Below are 20,069 nucleotides of genomic sequence, written 5' to 3'. Positions count from 1 at the left end.
TGAATGTGAGGGTAATAGCTTCTTGATCAATGGAGAAAGCATACTACTTAATTATGTATGATAATTATATATCTATATATACATACAGTTTGTTTCGGTCTTCTATTACTACTTAACTATATAATGGTATACAAGAAAACATATGTAAATATATATTATTTTTTTGTCATTATTTCCACAATATTACATGGTATATCTGAAGGAAACGCTATTGTTGATCCACTTCATTGTATAATGTCAATACTCTCATCTCAGCTCGATTCTGATTAGATCTAATTCCTGTTTCCTAGATTTGCAATAATTTACTTGTGTGTGTTCTTTTGTCAACCCAGTGCACATCCCAATGTTTTAGGATACCCTAACATGCAAACCTGTAAGAAACAGTAAAGGACGCGTACCGGTCCTTAGAGTGGCCGTCTGGTTCCTGAGACAGATAAATGAAATGTCTGCAAGGGGACAGAGACAGAGGGTAAAAGTGAGACCAGAATAACAGAGATACACAGAATCGATAGTCAGGCCAAGGTCAGGATGAAAGAGAGGAAGAATGGTCAAACAAACCAGTCATACAACAGTAAATCCAATACACAGCATATATGCACTCTCAGGTAACAACATGACAAGGAAATAAAGACAATCAGGAAGTATATATTTCCAATTCTGGGTTGTGATTGGATACAGAGAGCTGTGATGTCACAATTGTGTGCACATCATCAAAAACTGCAACACAGACTGACAATATAAAAGGAGACTATTGGAAGGTTTCAGTGTCATGTATGATGTCAGAATGAGGCAACTATCAAAAATAACCTACTAAGTTCTCAGTGAATACTTTTCTAGCAGCCTATTTCATTACCCCTACTTATACCCTTTGTGTCACTATACCCACTACCTCTAGCATGTAAGCTCATTGAGCAGGCCCTCAACCCCTCTGTTCCTGTGCGTCCATTTGTCTAGTTACAATTACGCGGTGGTTAGTCCACCTATTGTACAGCGCTACAGAATTTTGCTGGTGCTATATACATTATAAAATAATAATAATAATATAGAGGAGTGGTGAGAATTTCATGTGCATTGGAACTCAGAAGAGATGTCACTTCTGTGATTGCACGGCACCGCAAGGTTTCCACACTTGGATAGAGTGCCACTTGAGTTGGTTTCCAACAGATATCTTCATAATAAATGTTTTTGGTCTATGCTAACCATGAATGCTAGTAATCAGAGTAGGGTTGGTGTAAGAAAGAGTTTAGGCTCTGGAAGAATTCTGTACAAACAAAAATAAGAAAATTAAGTAAATAAAGCAAATATTGGTTTACTTCACCTTTAACCCCTTAAGGACACATGACATGTGTGACATGTCATGATTCCCTTTTATTCCAGAAGTTTGGTCCTTAAGGGGTTAAAAAAATTTCTTGCCATGATAACCACACAATTTGGTATGCGCAAAGGTGTCCGAGAGGCACAAGACCTATGGGGAACACACACAAAAGATTTCCAGTATACACATCTGAGACCCAGCCCAACGCTGAACTAAGTAACACATAAGCCATATGTAAAAGGGTACAACGACGAGTACCAATTGGCATAATCTGGTGACCAAGCGATATATGTCTACCCAAAACACATTAGACGAGTGCCACCACCACACCATAACTCCTCTGACCCCCATGTTCCTAATGCCTTGCTAACACCATGACACTCAGTTATACAGGGGTTTACCTACGGGTGAGAAGCGCAGTGCTCAGAAAGAGTAGCCTATAGGGCCGCAGGCCAACCTAACTGTTCGGGTCCCCGAAGCACTTAAAGCGAGGTACGTTATACACTGTCATGTCATGACGTGGAGAAGGTAATAACAAAAACCAAAGTCTTCCTTTATGAACCCTGCAGCCTAGACTGTCGAGCTTGTGAGCATACGTTTGGGTTCCCCCCGGGACAGGCGGGCACAAATGATACACATGACAAACAATCGTATAAAATAACAGTAATTATGAACGGACAAAAAGCTAATGTAAGATAACATAAACTGTAATTGCAAAAACCCACTGTAAACAACCATGGAATCATTTGCTCTGAGAATGCTGTGTTGTATATGTATATATATGCCTTGTATCCATACAACTTGTACCCCCCTATATCCCCCTGTTCCTTTTTTCTGTATCCCTCATGTTATGACTTTTGAAAAATAAAAATTGTCAATTGGAAAAAATGTTTCTTGCCAATTCTTGTACTGGAAATCTAAACATGTAGATGTCAATAAGAATGAATGTGTAGTCTGAGATAATGAGCTAGAGATTTTGCCAGCATCGCTCGCCATTCCCTTATACACAATAAAAATAAACAGAATGAGAACATGGCATTTTTTGGGAAAACCTATAGTCCTAAGACTGATTAACATGTTATAGAAAAGAAACGGTACTAATTGATATTTGCCTGCAATTATTTTCTAATCCATTCTTTATTATAATTGCACTTAAAATGCCATGCATTTAATGGATGAGAACAGCTCTTGTACACAATATTTCCTACACGATCTATGAAATATGGGACATTTGGAAAAAGTTCATTGGAGACTGATTAAATGTGCCCCAGACACACTGATATTTCATATTTTCTTTTTGTTCTTTGAATAAACATACCATTTTTGTAACTGTTAAATTCGTTATGTCCTGATGCGTTTTTGTACCTTTTGATATACCACTATTTAAAAGGCATTGAGTGGATCAGCGTAAATGGAAAAAAAAAAATTGGTATTCAGCTATTTTGTACATTTGCTGTTAAGAGGGGTGGTAAATTGAGAAAACCACATGGGAAGCTGCATCAGTCACATGAAAATTAAGTACCACTGCCACTGTGCATGGTGTGTGTTACATATCTGGATTGAGTGATGCAAGGGTGTGATACCCATTGTACAGCTCTATGGAATCTGATGGCGCTATATAAATAATACAATAATAATACACACCAAATTTTTTTTGGGCATATTCTCAGGATTCTTATTAAATCTTGTGTTGGAGATATGAAGGTTCATGCTTCTGTCAGGATTGTCCCCTTTGTAAGCTCACTCTACGTCATTTATTTTGTTGCGCTGGTTAGTCTTTTGTCTAGACCTATTGCTGCCATGGTCTGTGTTTCTTTATACTGTTCTGTCTGTGAGCTTTAGCTTGTCCTGTTCTGCATTCTAGTAACCTGACCTGTCTACCTGTCTACAGTCAAATCACAAAGAAATGTGTCTGCCCAGTCCGACCTTGTTCTACCACTAGCCTCAGCATTTCTGTCATATTTCAGTCAAACTGATGTAAAAATTGTATGTTTATTTTATTTGTAATTAAGATATGTAATTCAGGATATATATATATATATATATATATATATATATATATATATATATATATATATATATATATATATATATAAAATCTAAAACAATCTTTCAGAATTTTACACTCTGAACTCAGATTAAGGCATTATTTTCCGTAATTCTAAAGTCAGTATTTCAGACAGAAAAAAAAACAGGTTAAATAATGTAGCATTTTAAAAATAAATACAGAAAGAAAAAACTTTTTTTTTTTTAATAAAAATCATTAATGTGCATTTAAATGAGTTTCACTTGATTATAATTTGATAGAGTCTCTTGCTGGATTATGATATCCAACCAGGTCTATTAAATAGACTGAATATTGATTCTCGTTCTGCTATATGTGTAATTGTTTCCAAGCTGTGTGCACGTTGTTATGTCCTATCAGACCTATCTCTTTCGTAGCACGTCAGAATTTTTGGTCTAAATGAGTGTTTATCAGAGATTCTCAGTAATAAAACCCTCAGTAATGTTTGTAAACTGAAATATATTTAATATTGGTATTTTTTTAGCTTCTTAATTACTTTGAGTTATTAAATTATCAATATATACCATAGTAATGCAGCTTGACTAAAACCAAAGATTGCATTTGACAATTAATATTGTAATGGCAATATTTGATTGCTGAAAATGGCATATGGCATGATAAAACATGCAAATTAACAGAGAATGTTTCATATGAATGTTTGATGCCCTGAATTCCAATTTTAATCCAGTCTCTTTGTCATTACATTTTTATAATCTTCATTTGATTTGGTTATTCTTTCTGTTGAGAGTATTTTGTTTTACAGATTTGGGAGCATTGACCTCTTTCTGTTATAAGTTTAATTAGCACTTTCTCTTATGCTGTTAAATTAAAGGGACACTGTAGCATTATGATACATATCTGCATTCCTAATGCTACAGAATTAGCGTCCCTAATTAGTTTAAGTACCCCTCTCCCCCACAAAGGCAAGAGAGCTTGGAGGTATGTCTTGAAGATGTACTTAAAAATCTTCTAATTGGGGCAACTAAGTTGTGGGAACACATGTAGGCACTATAAAAAATAATAATCTAGATAATGTCCTCCCAGTGGATACAGTGTTCCTTTAAATCTAATAGCTTGACAATCAGGTTTTTTTTTTATTTGGTTTTATTTGTAGTGTTACATACCTCTCTTATTAATCCTATTTTGAGTTCAAGATTTACGACTCTAATTTAGGTGGCCTATCTCAGGGCGGATTAAGAGCCCAGTGGGCCTGGTGCTGACAATTATGATGGGGCCTAATTACAGAATCTTATTGACGAAAAACACTAAAACAGTCATACCTCCCAAGCGTCATATATCTGATGGAGTTGGTGTTGGAGGGAAACTCAAAGATGCAGCTATAAGAAAACACATACTCTTTGCTAACCTCTATCTAAATTATGCTTTCATCTTTCAAGTAAATCCATACCAACAGCAGTGTCCAGTGAAGCAGAAAGCCAATGGGCGGGGTAAAAGAGTAGGCCACTGATGCGAATCACATGACCAGAACTGCCAGAAGGGGCAAACATGCCCAAAAAGGGGTATGTCTGTCCAAAGAATTGGAAGGCCAGCCTGGCATCAGTGTCCCTATGCATCACAGTGTCAGTGTCCCCATGTCGCCCAGTCCCCTAGTCTCCCAGTGTCTGTGCCCCCATTTCTCCCAGTGTCCCGATGTCTCAGTGTGTCCCGTGTCACTAGGATACATGGGGACACAGAGACACGGGGACACTGAGACACTTGGAGACATGGGGGCACTTGTGGATACAGCCATGGGGACACTGAGGGACATGGAGACATGGGGACACAGACATCTGGGGACACTGGGAGTAGTGGGGTCACAGACACTAGGGACACAGAGACATGGGGACGCAGACACTGGGAGACATGGGGACACAGAGATATGGGGACACAGACACTGGGAGACATGAGGACACTGATACACTAGGGACACTGGCTGGGAGACATAGGGACACTGGGAGACATGGGGACACAGACACTGGCTGGGAGACATGTGGACACTGGAAGACATTGGGACACAGACATATGGGGACAATGGGAGCCATGGGGACACTGGGTGCTATTGGGGACACTGTCTGGGAGACATGGGGATACTGGGAGCCATGGGGACACTAAGACACTAGGGCACTGGCTGGGAGGCATGGGGACACTGGGAGACATGTGTCACAATGTGGCTACCTATGTCTCACAGCGTCCCCATGTGTCTGTGTCCCCATGTCTCACAGTGTCCCCTAGTGTATCAGTGTCCCCATGTGTCTCAGTGTCCCCACATCTCCTAGTGTCTCAGTGTCCCCATGTCTCCCTGATGCCTTTCCCCTCATCCCTCACTTCCCTGAGCTGTAGCCTGAGCTGCTATCTGAACTCTCTGTACTGTGTAGCTGCCTCCCTGTGTATCAGGGAGTAGAGGGAGGCAGGGAGGGATATGCTGTAACTTCCTATCCCTGCCTCTCTCCATAGACAGTGGCCAGTGCTGGTATTGCAGAGTAATCTCTGTTTATACTGAGAAAAATATTTGCATTTGTATTGCCGGTAATACTGCAGTACCAGCACGGCCAGGCAGCCTCAACTACAGACTGTGCCTTAAAATACCAGTCAGGAGGAAAACCTAAGAGTAGTGTGAAAAAAATGGGCCTATTCCATGGGCCTGGGCCTGGAGCTGCAGCTCCATCAGCCCCTATGTTAATCCGGCCCTGATCCCAACATTGATAGTGTATATCTCAACAGATTCATTATTTATTACAAATTGTGTAGTCTATGTCAGGCAAAAAAAATAATTATACTGTATTTATTGAGTTCTCTGAACAGCTCTTGTTAAATCTGGCAAAATTTCAACTGTAAGGCTTACCTGTTTAATCTAGAAGGTGTAACTAAAAGGATGCCAGGGGGTTGCACCTGAGCTATTCATTTCAAGATCTTACATAGATATTGGTAAAAATGAAAACTCACATTGCAGTGAGCTTCTTAGTGCTCAATAAATGTGGTATCCATGGCTCAATCCCATTTAGGATATGTATGAAATCTGGTAAATGCCTCCTATGAAGTATAGAAAAATACAGTATGAACAGCAATATGGTGATACAGCCTGAGGTAGAGAAAGTACAATGTTCCAATGTACATGTTGGGGACCAGGCAGATACTCATAAATATTGCTTAAGTGAATAATCCTCACCTAGGATATGCAAGATACCCAAGCAGGAGCTCAACCTGAACCATTGCCTCTTCCAGCCGGACTCTCTAGCTATTTTATCTTTCACAGGGTTCTTACCCATCTATCAATTGTCAGGATATATATACCGGCAGACATTTTGTGCTTTGATAGAAATTAAAATGTATATTGTCAGTCACTCTGAACAGAGCAGACTCTATTTTGTTATTTTCCAGTTAACAAAAGACAAAAGATTTCTATCCCTTCTGTAAAACTAACCACTTTGCCAGAAGCTAAGAAATGCTTAGTATATACAAACCTGTTGATAAGGAATGAGAACGGGGATGGACAGACTGTCTGTCTAAATGCTAATGGAATATAATAAATTCTAAACCCAGACATTTGTGACAGAGAAGATTAAATAATTTTATTTTTACTTTCGATATTGTATAACGTCCCATTGTAAGTTTAGGGGTCATACTTAGTTATAACGGTCATATTAGAAATTATAGCTAATATAGTCTGGACAAAACTTAAAGAAACATTTTGATCTGACAGTAAACTTAAATTATAGACAACTATGAAGATAAGGTAAATGACGTCAAAATAGCCACCAGGAAAAGTTAACTCTTTCCTGGATAGGTATGTTTAGTGGGACGAGACTGCCCTCTATAGACCAAATACTTAAATTGTTATCTGGAAGGTAACCACACCCCCAGTGTTTCTATTGGTCTATCACCTAGTGAATTTTTCCTTTAAAAGTTAAGACAAAGGAAAGAGAGAGGTATGGAGAGGTATGCAGAGAAAGCAAAGGGTATGCAAAGGAGGCAGTCAGGATCGCAGGCTAAGAAAGAAAAGCAGAGTCAGAGCAAGAAATCCAAACAAGTTCCTGAGACTACCTACTAATCTGATGAAAATATCTACTAAACTGGTAAATATACTGGTTTCATTTAATTAATCTAAATTAATTAATTTTTTCTAATAGCATGATATATGACTGGATAAATCACAATCAGTTTCGATATTTAGAAATCTTAGTTACTAAAGAATATATATTTATGACATCCCAATCTGCAGATGGGAAAAGATTAATTATGTATTTAATGTGACATATCACATGTTAGCATATCGTGATATTTATCCAGGTGTATTGATTTGCTCTAAAATAAGATAAAATATCTGTTTAGGCAAGTTAAAATTCTGCTTATAGAACATGGTAGATTAATCTTATTGGATGGTTCCAGGAAATGACTAATGAGCTGGTATAAATGTTTTATTTAAAATCACATGAGAATAGGTCTTAATTACCTAGGAGGTCTAACCATCATTGAAAGGGTTATTCTAACTGTCAGCTAAAGCTTTATGGCCTTAAGCTGCAGCTCTGTGTCTGTGTGTAAGTTTCACTTTCGTTTCTCTGTGAAAGACAGTCATAAATCTTGTCTTAACCATTGGAATGTGTATTGCCATTTAATTGCAACCATGTTATACTAAATATTCATTGGTTATTGTAACGCATGTTACTTATTATTTAAATTGTCACAAATTGTATCTATTTTTATAACAAATTGTGATTTTATTTATATGGAATACATTTCACTTACACGATAACGATCTTTGGGATCTGAGAATTGAAATAGTGGGCAATTCTCAACTGTTTACTATTATTATCCCATAAATATCCCCACACAATCAAGTTTTGGTATAGAGTTGCATTGACCTCTATACCTATAATTCAATAAAAGTGGAGAGCAGGGAAATCATCCTACAGGTTAATCTCTGTCCATCACAGCAACTACAGTGTTGTTGTTTACATTACTCTTCTAACAAGTGCTTCTCATGCTTTTTTTAGGAAAGGGGAGGCAGATACGACCCTGCTAGAAGGTGGGTGTTACAATACTGAGAGACCCACAGATCTCTGATAAAGGGTTTAAATGCTTCTGGATGTTGTAACTCTGACAGCCACAAGAGGCATTTCCTCCGAAATAGCCAATTAAAACTGAGCTATTTCAATCTGATTGGCGCAGTGCAGCGTCATGCACATGCCTCCTAACTCCTATAGGAAATTGGCGCAGATCATCGATCTCAAAGATTCTCAGCCGAGTAGGTGTTCCAGCAGGACATAAACCAGAATGGCAAAGGCTGAAAGGTAAGTAAATATCACCCTTCGAGTCCTCACATGGTGGGAGCGAACAATACCATAGCTAGATTATTATTATATTATTTATATAGCACCATCAGATTCCGCAGCACTGTACAATGGGTGGACTAACAGACATGTAATTGTAAAATAGATTTAAAAGTATAGCGTTAGGAATACACATTTGTATACTTAGACTATAGTGTTCCTTTAAACATAAGATTAATGAAAAATGAAAAGTCCACTTTAAATACAATTTTTTATATAAAAAAGGCAAAAGTAGCTTATAGTCAAAACTTTGCTATTTTTGTCTCAGTTTTATTTTCCATAAATTAAAAAACAAAATCAGAGTTTAGTGAATAAGCCTGACAGTTTGATAAAGTGTATATAGGGGAAAGTAGATAGACGTGACTTGGCTAAGTGCAACAGAAAAACACATTTACATTACAGGCAATTAGCAGTTGGAGACAACCTTGTGCAATTTGTACAGATATTGCCATAACTTCTGAAGAGTAGTCAAAGTAAAAATATGGTTTGTTGACTTTTAAACCACAAATCATAACATTCAATCAATTCCAATGAAACTCCGGGAATCAATGTCCTAATTAAGTTTTATGTTAAGCATCCTGTTTTTATTTTAATTGTTACCATGTTCTGCACTCCAATAAAACATGACATATCTTGAATTTCCTGTTTGGCATTTGTCTAAACACCATAGGAGGAAATTTAGGGAAATTTTATTGAATCGCAATCATATTATCTGTTCCTAGCAATTGAACCTTAACATTTTACTATAAATGGTATATAATCACTAGGGGCCTATACATTTCTCTCTTGAGTATTGTAATACACGTGCATCTAATACTTTCTATAAAGATGTTATTCACGAGTTTTTAGCCTGCTTGAGTGAGTGCTTGTGTAGCTGACTACAAAGTCTGGAAAGGGTCTAAATTGAAGTAGATTGTGTTTCTCTTAACACCTTTTTTTCAAATTTTCAATAAGATAGAATTGTTTTTAGAATCCCACAAACACTGCATTGGAATTTCATTAACATTCCAAAGCAATCCAAACATGAAATAATAGAACAAAATTGGCATCTCATTGGAAAAATGTGGGAAGCTTCTGCCACCACATCTTGTTTGTGTTGGCTGATGGCTAAAGGGGAAAAAGCGCTGGTGTGGGCAATTGCCCCCTGGTTCCACCAATTCTCCTGTTGACTGTAGCCTTATAGCACCATTTTCACTCTGATAAAATGCAAAGTGTTCTGCTATCACAAATGTTTTTCTGGAGACAAGTGACATGAAGTACTTGTACAAGTCCAGGTCTTGGAATGGTTGCCTTTGGGCTTAATTGTCCATGGGCCACATGTTCTGAGGCCAATTGGGCTGCCAGACTATGATGAATATGTTTGCTCTTTGGCTATTGTTTTGAAATCAACCCAGGCTAAAATTAATCAAACCCCTCCCACAGTCCCACCACAATAAATTAGAAATACCACAACCTAGATGCAATTTAAAGGACCACTTTAGTCACCCAGACAACTTCAGCTCAATGAAGTGGTCTGGGTGCCAGGTCCCCCAGGTTTTAACCCTGCAGCTGTAAGCATAGGCGTTTCAAAGAAACTGCTATGTTTACATTGCAGTGTTAATCCAGCCTCTAGTGGCTGTCTTCCTGACAGCCGCTAGAGGCGCTTCTGTGACGCTCAATGCAAAAATCGCATTGAGCACTAAGAACGTCCATAGGAAAGCGTTGAGAAATGTTTTCCTATGGGCATTTTTAATGCGTGTGCGGAGGGGAAGGAGAGGTCACCAGCGCGAGGGAGCCTGGCGCTGAATAAAGATAAGTCACAACGTCAACGCACACGCACGTTCTGGGGTCAGAGGTCGCCCTCTGACCAATCATAGCTTAGAGAGGGGTATTTAAACCCCTAATTCACCCCAGTACTTTGCCATGTAGTGGTTTCAGTTTCCTGGTTTCCTGAAAGTGCTAATTCCGTGTTTCTGATTTCCTGGTATCCTGATCCTTGGCGTTTCCCTGGTTATTCTGATCTCTGGTTTCCCTGACTTGGCTTGTTTAATCGGTATTGAGTATTTTCTGGCTTCCTTAACCTCGGCTTTCCCTTTGACCATTCTCTGTCTCTAGCGTATTAGTCCGGCCATTCTAAGGTCCGGTTTACGCTCTATCCTGTTATTTTCCTTTTCTTACTTATGTATATGTTTACATAGTTTCTGCGTGCTGGACCACATTACTAGTCGTGACATTACGACATGGCCATGGATCCTGCAGAACTATGCAAACATATGATCGCCTGTGAAAATAGGGTGGAGGATATGGACCACAGGTTAGACCAATTTGCCCAGGCATTTCAGACCTTGCTCCAGAGGACTGCCTATTTAGAGGTCCCTCCTGTACCACCTGTGGTTCCACCACCTGTAGTGGTTCCCGTACCACATAAACCACCGTCCATAACCTTGTCACCGCCCCCTCGTTATGGAGGTGATTCGAAAGAATTCAGAGGTTTTTTAAACCAAATAGAATACCACTTTGAGGCCTCCCCAGGTTCATTCCCAACAGATAGATCTAAAATAGGCTATCTGATGAACCAATTAACTGGAAAAGCCTTGACTTGGGCTAACCCCTTATGGGAAAGTGGTGACGCAGTAGCCCGTGATTACAGTACCTTTCTTACGGCCTTTAAGGCTACATTTGAACCTAAAGGCAGGGAGAAGAATGCTGCCAAAGCCCTTATGAGAATCAAGCAGAGGGGGGGCGTGGCCAGCTGAGCAACCGACTAGACGTGCCTGTGCAGAGCTCCTGCTACACAGACCGTCAAACGACAAAAAAGCCACGAAAACTAGCGAAATCGACGACAAATTGCCGCCTCTACCTCCAACATAAGGATGGGGTGCAAACACCATAAGCTGTCCCACACAGAGGGCTTTGATCAGACCGATATTCGACGGTCCTTTGATGGGCCGCGGCCCCAGGCCCAGACCAAAATGGCCCCCTCTACAGCACGAGGCTCCAGCGACTCAGAAGACTCCATGGAGGAAGTTGATACTGAGGCTCCGAAAACATTGAGTGGAGTGCATCAAAGGGCAGACTCTGATACGGATGCCTCCCCGTCCACTAAGGGGGACATCAAGCAACTTTTATTAGACCTACGGGCGGTGTGGAAAGCGGACCTCGCGGGGGTTCAGACTGAAATCACTACCCTGACCCGCCGCGTAGATGAGGTGGAATCCTGAGGGAAGGAAAGAGACGGCTTAATAGCGGAGTCCCAAACCCAAATACAGGCCATGTCCCTGCAGATCCAGAGACTTACTAACACGGTCACGTCTCTGGAGGCCAGGCACCGCAAGAGAAACATCAGGCTTCGAGGCATTCCAGAATCTGTGAACCAGGAGGCCTTGATGAACTTTGCAACCAAAGTAGCCGGAGCATTGGGGGTACAGGCGGTGAGCAGAGCACAGCCCCTGATATCGGCGTTTCGAATCCGGAAAGCCCCTACTGCCCCTGCAGACGCCCCAAGAGATACCATCGTGATCACACGAGACATCTCGGTCAAGACAGCCCTCCTGTCCCGCTCCAGAAACCAGGACACGGTGGCTGTGGACAACAGTCATATAAAACTTTTTGATGACTTACCGTTCGCTGTGTTAGCGGAGCGGTGCAGATTTCAGCCGATCACAAGGGCCCTCAGAGATCACGGAATCCGGTACAGATGGGGAGCGTCCGGAACACTGGTAATACCCCACGGCGATTCCGTATTGGCCTTGTCAGCAGGGGAAGACCCAACCAAGGTTTTTAACACGCTGGGACTGCCAGTTATAATGCTGCAACCAAAAGGACTGACGGCGGAGGAGACCAACCTGGCACCCGGCCAGAATGGACCACACCAGAGCAGAGACCAAAACTCGCCTTAACTTACCGGCAGACCGCGGTGACCGCACCGGCTACCCATCAGGCGGTACCATAACACCATTGAAAGATTGATTGAACCACACTGGATAACTAGAGACTGCTTCCCACTAACCTGGAGCATGGCCTCCCAGCTAGTGTAGTAGTTCAGTATTAGATTCCGCAGCTCAGTTCATCAGGTATCCTCTAATGAGAATGACCTTTAAATTGCATATACGTTCCTTGATTTTACATTTTAATTTTTAATGTCTGTAATGTTCTCTACCGTTTTATCAAAGTGTCAGACCAGGTTACATGACTTGCCAACGAGCAGGTGATTAACATGACAATTTTTATTTATGCTGGGTCCTATAACTTAATTCTGATCTTTATCACACGTGATACCATACCTGTTGTTTCACTCAGGGTACATATTGCCATCCTATGTCCATAACTGCTGATATCCTGCACAAACATTGTTTTATAATGTAATTCTGATGTCTTTCATTGCTGATATCCCGCACATGCATTGTTCGATAATCTAATTCTGATCTTTAATACACGTGATACCATACCTGTTGTTCCAATTAGGGTACATATTACCATCCTATGTCTTTTTAAATGCCGATATCCTGCACATACTTGTTTTATATTTTTAATTCTGATGTCTTTCATTGCCGATATTCTGCACGTGCATTGTTCGATAATTTAATTCTGATCTTTATTATCCGTGATACTATACCTGTTGTGTCACTTAGGGTACATATTACCATTTTTTATCAGGGTACATGTTGCCATCTTATGCCTTTAATTGCCGATTTACTGCACATGCAATGTTTTATTAAGCCTGCTGCAAAACAAAAACAAGGCTACCTTCTGCAAGAGTTTATCTTCTTGATTACATTAGGAGCTCATGTGAACTCCCACGGTCGCACTCTGTTACACGCTGTTTAAATACCAGTATACCTAAGAAAGTGAGTACAGCAGATTAAGGAAGTCTTCACGCAACTGTCCGGCTAGTACTAATTAGTGTAGCTATCTTGGTGATGGTATATTGGCCAATAAGTATTGGTTAACGTTGTCACTTACAAACAGCCTTGTCTCCCCCATTACGCGCCCGCTAGACCGAACACCAATAGGATATTTTCATAAAGCTACATAAAGCTTCATAGCATCCTATCCGTAGCGGGTTACCATAAAGATAGCCAACACAATAGCAATAGAAGAGGGAGACGGAATTCCCCAAGCATTAGGGTTGCTGCTTAACTGAATTAGCGCAGACTCTTCCTCCTTTCTGATTTATTACTATACCTCTACCCAGGGGAGCTACAATTATGCAACCCCTATACTTAAGCACCCTGATAAGTTCAAATAATAGGCGGCCACTCACCACAGCAGGCCATAGAGGTCTTGGCCCTAGCGTACCACTAGTGTTCTCAACGAGCCACAAGAGCCCTTGTACTTCAGACCCATGCTAGATTCACCCTAATCGGCCTATGACACACACCCTTAGGGCTAAACTGGATAACCCGACATGTTTACCCACAGCCAACCCGTATTTTGACAATGGTATTTATACTAGAAGCGTAGACTTCAAACCATCAACCTCTTAAGCTTGACCGGCACCCCGAACAGATGTGACGTCCCCCCTCCTGCCCAGATAGGGGAGGCCTAGCGCTGTCATTATGGGATGTTAAGTCATGCAAACTGTGATGTGTAATTACTCTGTTCATGAAAGTTATATATGTTACTTTACTTATAAAATAACAGTGCAGTATGCTTTGACTTTTTGTACGTACCAACGCTGACTAATGTATATTCATGATGTATTTTATTTCTGTCACTGACAAATGTTGTAAGTAATGCTGCACTGCCAAAAATAAAGAATAAAAAAAAAAAAAAAAAAAATGAGAATCAAGCAAGGCAGTCGTTCTGTAGCCGATTATGCAATAGAGTTCAGGACATTAGCGTCTGAGGTTGATTGGACCAATAGCGGTCTGGTGGCTGCTTTCTCTTAAGGTCTAGCTGAGAATATACAAGATGAGACTGCAGCTAGAGACCTTCCGGTTAATCTTAATGAGTTTATTGCCTACATGATAGACATTGATAACCGGCTCAGAGAGAGAGAGAAAAACAAACAACGTAACAGGCGTTCTAATTTGTCCATAGCTCCTCGTTTCTCTAACCCAGTGGTGAGTAGCCAAACGCCTCTTCCAGAACCTGAACCCATGCAATTGGGTAGTGCTAAACTCACTGAGGCAGAGAGACAACACAGACGTAACGAGGGGTTATGTATGTATTGTGGCAAGAAGGGACATCTAAGATCGTCATGCCCGGTTCGGCCGGAAAACTTGCACACCTAAGGCACGTACGGGGACCGACCTTAGGTGTGATGTATATGTCCCCTAAATTGACTAAGAACCGTTTCCTTGTCAAAGTAACCTTATCTTTCGAGAACACTACTGTTCAGTGTGAGGCTATGATTGACTCTGGGGCAGCGGAGAATTTCCTAGACAAAGAATTCTCTGCAAAACATCTCCTGCCCTTAAGACATAAAGAGAAACCTATAGCAGTCGAGGCCATTGATGGAAGGCCTCTTACCCAGCCTTTCATCACACACGAAACTCTGCCAATCACTGTTTCAGTGGGTATTCTCCACTCTGAAGAAATTACCTTTCAAATCATATCTTCACCTACAGTTCCGATAATACTCGGTTTCCCTTGGCTCCTGAAACACAATCCACGTTTGGATTGGATTGAAGGAGAGATTGTGAGTTGGGGTGAGAGATGCAAAGGTGTTTGCTTTAAGCAAATCCCACAACCTATTGGCACCATTAATGTTCCTGTTACACCTCCCTTGACCACACAAATTCCACAGCAGTATATGGATTTGAAAGAGGTATTTAACAAGGTCCAGTCAGAAGGGTTACCTCCTCATAGAGCTTATGACTGTACTATAAACTTATTACCAGGGACTATGCCTCCCAAGGGAGGAGTCTATGCCTTGTCCCCCCAGGAAAATCTTTGTTTGGAGGAATATATTAAGGATGCTCTCAGAAAGGGTCATATCCGTAGGTCCTCCTCACCAGCCGGGGCTGGATTCTTCTTTGTCTCTAAAAAAGAAGGAGACCTACGCCCTTGTATTGATTATAGGGGTTTGAATAGGATTACCATAAAAAATGCCTACCCTATTCCCCTTATATCAGAGCTATTTGACAGATTGAAGGGAGCTCGAGTCTTTACCAAGCTCGATCTCCGAAGTGCATACAATCTAGTCAGGATTAAGGACGGTCACGAATGGAAGACCGCATTTAACACCAGAATGGGACATTACGAATACCTGGTTATGCCGTTTGGATTATGTAACGCTCCAGCGGTATTCCAGGATTTTATTAACGATGTCCTAAGAGAGTACCTTCACATGTTCGTTCTAGTGTATTTGGACGACATTCTCATCTATTCCCCAGACCTAGAGACACATCACGAACATGTGAGAATTGTACTGAAAACCCTGTTACAGAACGGCCTTTACTGTAAACTGGAGAAATGCCAGTTTGACCAAACGGAGATACAATTCCTTGGATACGTTATATCTCCGTCTGGTTTCCAGATGGATCCTCGCAAACTGGAGGCAGTCTTACAGTGGCCATTACCCAAGGGCCTTAAAGCTACTCAACGCTTTATAGGTTTTGCGAATTACTACCGCAAATTCATAAGGGGATTTTCCTCCGTGATTTCCCCTATAACCAATTTAACAAAAAAAGGAGCAAATTGTATATCTTGGCCCAAAGAAGCAAGAGAGGCATTTGAACGATTAAAATCTTTATTTTCCTCAGCACCTGTCCTGACCCATCCTGATCCATCCAAACCATTTATCCTAGAGGTGGATGCATCAGAGACAGGAGTTGGAGCCATTCTGTCTCAAAGAGAAAGTCCTGATACGCCTTTACATCCCTGTGGATTTTACTCTTGCAAACTCACACCTGCAGAGAAGAATTACGACATAGGGAATAGGGAACTTTTGGCCATTGTACTAAGGAATGGAGGCATCTCTTGGAAGGTTCCAAAGAGCCACTTTTGATCTTTACTGATCATAAGAATTTGGCTTATATTGGGGACGCTAAGAGACTGTCCTCTCGTCTGGCTAGGTGGTCATTGTTCCTCTCCCGATTCAATTTCGTAATTACATACAGACCTGGTACTAAAAACACCAAGGCAGATGCACTTTCTCGGCAGTTTGAGACAGATGAAGTTCCGGAACAGGTGATATATCCTATTGTACCTCCTGAATGCCTCATTGCCACTACAGTTTCCGAAGTGTCTTCTCCACTCTTCTGTGCCATAATTGCAGATCAAACTCAGGCACCTGTGGGAAAACCTCCGGACAAACTGTATGTGTCACCTCAGTTTCGAAAGAAGGTACTAGATTTGTTCCATGACAACCTCACAGCGGGCCATCCTGGAGTCCATAAAACTCTCTCTGCCATCTCCAGGAGATTTTGGTGGCCTGCTCTTAGAAACGATATCAAAGATTATGTTGGGGCATGTCAAATATGTGCCGTTTCTAAAGTTCCTCCTAGGTCACCTCCTGGACTGTTACAACCACTGCCCATACCTAGTGCTCCATGGACCCACTTGGCCGTGGATTTCATTGTGGATCTACCCAGTTCAAACGGGTTTAATACAGTCCTTATGGTTATTGATAGATTCACGAAGATGGCACATTTCGTCCCACTTAAAAAATTACCATCTGCTCAAGATCTAGTTCAAATATTCTTGAGAGAGATCTTTCGGTTGCACGGTGTACCCAAAAGCATAGTATCTGACAGAGGTACCCAGTTTGTTTCTAGGTTTTGGCGTTCCTTTTGCAAACAATTGGGCGTCAAACTCTCCTTTTCGTCAGCATATCACCCTCAAACAAATGGAGCAGCAGAGAGGGCGAATCAGTCTTTAGAAGCCTATTTACGTTGCTTTATAAATGCCAATCAATCTAACTGGTATGAGCTCTTACCCATGGCTGAGTTCGCCAGAAACAACGCCACTCATGAATCTTCTAATCACAGTCCATTCTTTGTTAATCAGGGTTATCACCCCACTGTTTTTCCTTCTGCATTCTCAGACACAGAAATCCCCGCTTTGAACACCCGTTTAGAATCGATTCATGATACCTGGGATTCCGTCCATTCAGCTCTGCAAAAAGCCTCATTACGAGCAAAGGTCCAAGCTGACAAAAAACGGGGCGCTAATCCTGTCTATCTTCCAGGTGACAGGGTGTGGCTCTCCACAAGACATATCAAGCTTAAGGTCCCGTCCATGAAATTTGCCCCTCGGTACATTGGTCCCTTTCGAGTTACCCAACGTATTAATCCAGTGACCTATTCTTTGGCACTACCGGCTCATATGAGAATAGCGAATACTTTCCATGTGTCTCTGCTCAAGCCCCTTACTTGCAATCGCTACACCAGGGTATCCACTCCTCCTCCGCCCTTGGTAGTGGGTGATCAAGAAGAATACGAAGTCCGTTCTATCATGGACTCCAAATTATCCAGAGGTGTCTTGTCCTATCTCGTTGACTGGAAGGGTTATGGTCCTGAGGAACGTTGTTGGGTTCCTGCTGACCGGGTCCATGCGCCCCGTCTTATCCGGTCATTTCACAACCGCTTTCCTCTTAAGCCGGGTCCTTCCCGCCCGGTGCGCGGTCTTCGAGTGGAGGGTACTGTTGCGGTCACCGGGCCGCCGAGCCTCACGGTCGTGCCCGACCGGCACGACCGCACCGACTACACGAGCTTACCTGCTCGTCGGCGAGCCGGGAACCACGCACGTAGTTCTTCCGGGCATCACGCCCGAATCCAATATGGCGCCGACCACGTGGTTGCGTCTATGGATAGCCCCGCCCCCGAGAATTATACTACCGTGTGCGTGACGTCACAACGTCAACGCACACGCACGTTCTGGGGTCAATCATAGCTTAGAGAGGGGTATTTAAACCCCTAATTCACCCCAGTACTTTGCCATGTCGTGGTTTCAGTTTCCTGGTTTCCTGAAAGTGCTAATTCCGTGTTTCTGATTTCCTGGTATCCTGATCCTTGGCGTTTCCCTGGTTATTCTGATCTCTGGTTTCCCTGACTTGGCTTGTTTAATCGGTATTGAGTATTTTCTGGCCTCCTTAACCTCGGCTTTCCCTTTGACCATTCTCTGTCTCTAGCGTATTAGTCCGGCCATTCTAAGGTCCGGTTTACGCTCTATCCTGTTATTTTCCTTTTCTTACTTATGTATATGTTTACATAGTTTCTGCGTGCTGGACCACATTACTAGTCGTGACAAATACTCACAAGACTCTGGGTTTCCTCCTTTGTGATGCTTTGCCAGGCCTTTACTGCAGCTGTCTTCAGTTGTTGTTTGTTTGTAGGTCTTTTTTCCTTAGGTTTTTTCTTCAGCAAGTGAAATGCATGCTCAATCAGGTTCAGATGAGTTGATAGACTTGACCATTGCAAAATCTTTCACTTCTTTACCTTAAAAAATTCCAGTGTGTTTTGGGTCATTGTCCATCTGTAAAGTGAAGTCAGCTAGCTGAATTTGGCTGAAAATGAGCAGACAATATATCCCTATAAACTTCAGAATTCATCCTGCTGCTTGTGTTACATCATTAATAAACACTAGTGATCCAGTGGCATTGGAAGCCATGCCATCACACTGCCTCCACCGTGTTTTACAGTGTCAGGGTACCTGAAGTCTCTACCTCGGAGGAGGTTAGACTTCCCGACGGCCGTTCTCTCAGGGGGGCTGATTCATCCAATCCTCACAGCTCTCTTAGTCATTCCCACGCCGGCCGCGATAGCCCCGCTTCCTTTTATGACACGACGCTCAGGAGCCGACGTCATGACGGCAATCACATCCCGACCTGTCAATCTAGTTCGGAACAACGAATCAGGGCTCGGCAAGGGCGGAGTCATCAATTAGAGAACCAGGGTATAAAAGAGGGATGTGTGTAATGGTTCATTGCCCTGTTGTGGTTCTAGCTTGTCTGATTCCTCAGTGCTCTTATGTCTATTGTTCTATTTGGTTTTGACTCGGCTTGTACTATCGTTCCTGTTTACCTCTCGTGTCCTTTGACCTCGGCTTGTCTCTCGCTTACCTGTTCTCTCGGTCCCTCGACCTCGGCTTGTCTCTGAGGTCCGGTATACGTACTCCTCTCCTGTTCGTACTCTGCGTGTTGGATCCCTGTCCCGATCCTGACATACAGATGATGTGGTATGCTTTGGATCATGAGCCATTCAAAGCCTTCTCCATACTTTTTTCTATGTTCTTCACTTGACTGTGAAGGGGTTTCTTTACCATGGAATGGATCCTACAATCACCGACCACTGTTTTCCATGGACATGCAGGCCTTTTTGTGTTGCAGAGCTCACCAGTCTATTGGGAAAGCATTGGATTGGCTGAGATCATCAAGGCAGGGTTAGCCGGAGGCAGGGTTACCGGCACCTTTTTACCGAGATTGAAGGGGGCTGGG

Source organism: Pelobates fuscus, chromosome 10 (assembly GCF_036172605.1).
Source record: "Pelobates fuscus isolate aPelFus1 chromosome 10, aPelFus1.pri, whole genome shotgun sequence".
Lineage (NCBI taxonomy): Eukaryota > Metazoa > Chordata > Amphibia > Anura > Pelobatidae > Pelobates > Pelobates fuscus.
Note: the sequence above shows the minus strand (reverse complement) of the source record.